The sequence below is a fragment of the Colobus angolensis genome, unplaced genomic scaffold (genome assembly GCF_000951035.1).
Source record: "Colobus angolensis palliatus isolate OR3802 unplaced genomic scaffold, Cang.pa_1.0 Scaffold176, whole genome shotgun sequence".
Lineage (NCBI taxonomy): Eukaryota > Metazoa > Chordata > Mammalia > Primates > Cercopithecidae > Colobus > Colobus angolensis.
Window position 1 is genome coordinate 887,674 of NW_012114888.1, and position 5,598 is coordinate 893,271.

Here is a 5,598-nt window from a genome sequence, read left to right on the forward strand (position 1 = left end):
ATCCCAGCTACTCGAGGACGGCTGAGGCAGGAGAATCGCTTGAACCCAGGAGGCGGAGGTTGCAGTGAACTGAGATGGTGCCACTGCACTCCAGCCTGGGCAACACAGCAAGACTCCATCTCAAAACAAAAAATAAAAAGAAAAGAAAACAACAACAAATAGGTCATTTTAAAATTTGGTATTTTAAGGAATCTTTAAGGTGGTTCTTACTGTTAACCATTTCTGTTTTGGGTGTGATTTTTCAAATGTGCAAGTAGGTTCTGAAATTTAAATTTGTTAAATTAGCACCAGTTGAGCTCGCTTATCAATTGGCTTGGCTCCTGATAATCAAATTTATAGGAGGCTCACTTACAAATCAGACCATGAGTTTATTCATTTATACGTACCCTACCATATACCTCCCACAGCACCAGGTTCACCTGCTTTCTGCCCTCCCTTCCCACTAAAGTAAGGTTGAATTAAGTTCAAATAATTGGCTGATAAACACTAGATTCAAAAAGAGGGAATTGTATGGTTTAACAAGGTTATTAATTTGTGGTACCACAGTAAGCTCACTGCTCACAAAAATATCTGCCTGGCTCAAGGGATCAGTGCATTCAGAGCAAGCCTCTTCCTTGATGGTGCTGGGAGATCCTGAAAAACAATCCTTATCAACGCCTCATTAAGGATTTAGTTCCAATGTTGGCCTGTGGCTAGGGGCCTGCCAATCACCAACTGATCTTGATTCCCATTAGCAAAGGTGGACTCTTAAGTGAAGAAATAATAATAATAATAAAATAAAAAATAAGTTATTTGCTCATTCCTAAACCAATTATAGTGGCCAAAGGGATGAAATGTGCTGATCGTCCAAGCCTGGGGTTCTCAACCACCTCTAGGATGAGTCCTGCTCCCCAACAAATCATAAGTTCTGAAGAAGGGCAGAGCTCCTCAATGGAAAAGAATGAAGATTGGATGGTAGGCAGGCAAATAAAAGAACAACAACAATAATAATAATAGATGTCCACTACACCAAATTCATGGTTGTAATTCTTGGCCACACTCCCCTCACCAGTTCAGAGTCCCTTTCAGCGGGTAGGGTAGCATGGGCATCAATCAGAGTATAATAATGAACTGTTGATTCCTTCTGGGGAGAAAAAAAAAAAAAAAGCACAAACTGAAACAGGATGTTGGAGTAGGCTAATGGCTTGACTTCATTTCAATACTTTTAATACTTACCTTTCTGTTTGCCTTTTAGCCTGTTTCATTTTTTACCTGGTTCCTGTTATCCCTGAAAGACAATATGACAACTTAATAAAACAAATCATAATTATGAAAGTCCTCTGTGCATTGGTTTAAGGATTAAAATGTCAAATTTCAAATGTTGATGGGTTCACATGATTTGTGCCTGATGAATATAGTAGAGTTAGAAGAGCAGGCCGAGTTGTGAGAATGAAGGAGTCTGGGCCATGACACAAGGGACCAACTCCCAGCTAATATAAGGAGCCTGTCCCCTCACTGTTTGAGGCTAGAATTTGGGCAAGAAGAGAAGGAATTCTGTAACTGCAGTTGCAAACTTGATTCCAGTTGAGGTTTTGCCAGTTACTAGTAATGCAGCCCATGGCGAAGTCAATGAGAAGTAATAATACCATTTCTTAAGCTGATTCCGTACCAAGTGCTTTAAACCTTATGAGAACCTTGGTGGGGATGTATCATTAAATCCCTTTTATCAAACCCTATCAGTGGCAAGACATGTAATCAGTTTAATAATAGCTTTATAGGGTAATGCTTTACAGGACATAGGCAGCCGGGTGCGGTAGCTCACGCTTGTAGTCCCAACACTTTGGGAGGCCAAGACAGGAGGATTACTTATTGCCAGGAATTCCAGACCAGCCTAGGTAACGTAGTGAGACCCTGTCTCTATTTTTAAAAAAGTAAATAAATTAAATTAGCCTGGTGTGGTGGCACATGCCTGTAGTCCCAGTTACCGGGGAGGTGGAGGTGAAAGGATTGCTTAGGTCTAGGAGGTCGAGGCTGCAGTGAACCGAGATCACGCCACTGCACCACAGCCTGCATGGCAGAGCAAGATCCTGTCTCAAAAAAGAAGAAGAAGAAGACATAATCAATTTTAAAACACAACTCAATTTCAAACATTAAAATAAGAAGGAAGGCCAGGCACAGTGGCTCATGCCTGTAATCCCAGCACTTTAGGAGGCCGAGGCCGGTGGATCACAAGGTCAGGAGTTCAAGACCAGCCTGGCCAACATAGTGAAATGCCGTCTCTACTAAAAGTACAAAAATTAGCTGGGCATGGTGGCAGGTGCCTGTAGTCCCAATTACTTGGGAGGCTGAGGCAGGAGAATTGCTTGAACCCAGGAGGTGGAGGTTGCAGTGAGTCAAGATCACACCACTACACGCCAGCCTGGGTGACAGAGCGATACTCCATCTCAAAAAATAAATAAATAAAATAAAATAAGAAGTGAAAATAAAAGGCTGCTCAGAACACCAAAAAATGGAATATTGCCCCATTTTACCTACAAGACCACTGAGGCTTAGCTAAAGAATTTATGCCATTTATCCATCCAAAGTCACACAGCTATTTGTGAATTTGGAGCCAGAAATCAAATTCAGCTCTGTTTGATTTCTATTTACCACATTGTACCTCCAGGGGCACAGTTCCTTAGTTTCCTCATATATAAAATGAAAATGATAATAGACACCTCTCAAGATCATCGCAAGAATCAAATGGTGTGTATGAAAACAGGAGTGTCTAGAGATAGCTAGTGCTTATTATTCTTTTTAACAATAAAACAACCATAGACATGTGCCAAGTGAATAGAAAATAAGAATTTAAGGGAGACTGGGGCTAGGCAAGATAGGAAGCAGGCAGACTTTGAATTCAGCTGACGTATGCTTGGGCAGGAAATTCTTATAAAAATCCTGCTGGAGAAAAGGTCAGTCCTAGGACACAGAAAATCCATATTATAAATTTGGGCTTTGACTAAGCTGTAGGTGCCAAGTACCACATTAAGATTGCTCAAATAGCCAAGAACTTTGCCCAGACTCGCCCAAATTAAACAATGAGTTTTTTTCCAACTTTACTTGATAAGAATCAATCTCTTTATTAAACTGTTTAAACATAACTAAATGTAAAGTCAAAAGAAAGGACAGATGAAGTCTGAGCCAATGTGGTGTAAATTCTGAATCAATTAGGTGCTTTTTTTCTCTGTCCTTTAACTGTTACCATTCTTAATCCCTTTCTTCTTTCTAGTCTCATTCTCTGCTTTATTTTCTTACTTTATTTTTGTTATTTATTTATTTATTTATTAGACACGGGGTCTTGCTCTGTCACCCAAGCTGGTGTATGGTGGCATAATCATAGCTAATTGCAATCGCAATCTCCTGGGCTCAAGCAATCCTCCTGCCTCAGCCTCCCAACCATACTCCACTTCAAAGAGAAATTGCTTGGCAAATGACACTGGCGTTAATGAAATAAAACAAAATAAAATAAGATAAAGAAGCAATGCTTATGTACTTAACTTGATGCCAAGAGTCATTTCTTAATACAAGATACAGCTGATCAACTGACTCAATCTGTATTATTTGCTGTGATTACTTTCCTTCTCCTAAATTGCCTTTATTACAGTTTTTAGTGCTGTTTTGCTTCTGTCCATTTAAAGAAATTGTGCCCCTTTAAGAAGGACAGAAAAACCTTTTCATTAGGAAAGCTATGTGTCACAGATTGCCAACCACACATGTTTCTGTCTTTCAAGGCTGTGCTCATTCTCTGGAGTAGTGAAATTTGTCAGGCTTTCATTATGGTGGGCATCTCTGTGTTAGTTTCCTAGGGCTCCTGTAACAAATTAACACAAACTTGGCAGCTTAAAACAAGAGAAATGTATTCGCTCATACTTCTGGAGGCCAGAAGTCAGCAATCAAGGTGGCAGCAGGGCCATCCCCCATCTGAAGTCTCTAGGGAAGAATCATTCCTTACCTCTTCCAGCTTTCTGGTGGCTGCTTGCATTCCTTGGCTTGCAGACACATCGCTTCGATCTCTCTTCACATGACATTCCCCTACACTTTCCTCTTCTTATGAAAGCACCTGTCATTGGATTTAGAGTCTATTCAGTAAATCTGGGATGATCTCATCTTGATATCCTTAATTACATCTGCAAAGACCCTTTTTCCAAATAGGGACTTGTATATACGTTTTCAGGGGCCACAATTCCATCCACTACCTCATCCAACTCAAAGAGGTATCACTTTTAATCTAATAACACCTTAAATCCTATAATGGATTGTTTTCCCTCTCACTTTTGAAATTTCTTTCTGTATTTTTTGTTATGAGTATGTGTTTTCTATATAATGGAATAATAGAACACATTGTAAATGTACAATTATTTAATGTTTCCTAGTTTCCAATATTTGAACATCACTCAGGAGTTTATAAGTGATGTTCAATATCACTCCATCTACATCTCCTTAGATGCTCCCAGTGACACTAAGTGTTGGGTCTAACAAACATTATCACTTGAGAGAGATGGAATCTGAGGCTCAGAGACTTATCCAGAATCTCCTGTCACTGTAAATCTGGGTTTTCTAAATCAACATCTTTTCATTATACATCAGATAACAAAGAATGATTTTTTTTTTGTTAAAAGTTCATACAGAACATGCTCATCTTGAGTATTAACCTTGATAGAAGTGAGAAACCCTGTGCAATAGCCAGAATGCTTGTGTCCTCCACAAATCTCCTGTGTTGAAATCCTAACCCTCAAGGTGGCGGTGTTAGGAGGCGGAATTTTGGGGAAGTAATTAGGTCATAGGGGCTCTGCCCTCATGGCATTAGTGCCCTTATAAGGAGACCCCCAGAAAGCTAGCTAGTCCTTTCACCCATGTGAGGACATAGGGAGAAGACAGCCATCTATGAGCCAGAAAACTAGCCCTTACCAGGCACCAAATCTGCCAGCACCGTCATAGGGGCTCTTGGACATCCCAGCCTCTAGAAAATCCTTGGAAAAATATTGCATTCCAGAGCAGTCAAAAATTTACACTACTTGGCCGGGCACAGTGACTCACTCCTGTAATCCCAGCACTTTGGGAGGCTGAGGCGGACAGATCACGAGGTCAGGAGATCGAGACCATCCTGGCTAATGCGGTGAAACCTCGTCTCTACTAAAAATACAAAAAATTAGCCGGGCATGTTGTGGGCGCCTGTAGTCCCAGCTACTCAGGAGGCTGAAGCAGGAGAATGGCGTGACCGGGAGGCGGAACTTGCAGTGAGCCGAGATCACACCACTGCACTCTAGCCTGGGTGACAGAGTGAGACTCCGTCTCAAAATAAATAAATAATAAAATTTTACACTGCTCAGGACAATTGCATGTTGTTTTCTATAAGGTTCACGAGATGGTAATACTCTTTATTTTGTACCCTCATTCCAGCTTTCCGGCACTCACAGTCCTTCTAGAAGCACATTTTTTGTGCATTTTGCAAAGAGGAAAAATAAATGTTGTTTATAAGCCACCGGTTTGTGGCATTTTGTTATAGCAGCAGGAACTCAGATAACCCACTAGCATGTTGTCTTTAGGACTTCATTAGCTTATTCAATGCAATGGCATCTA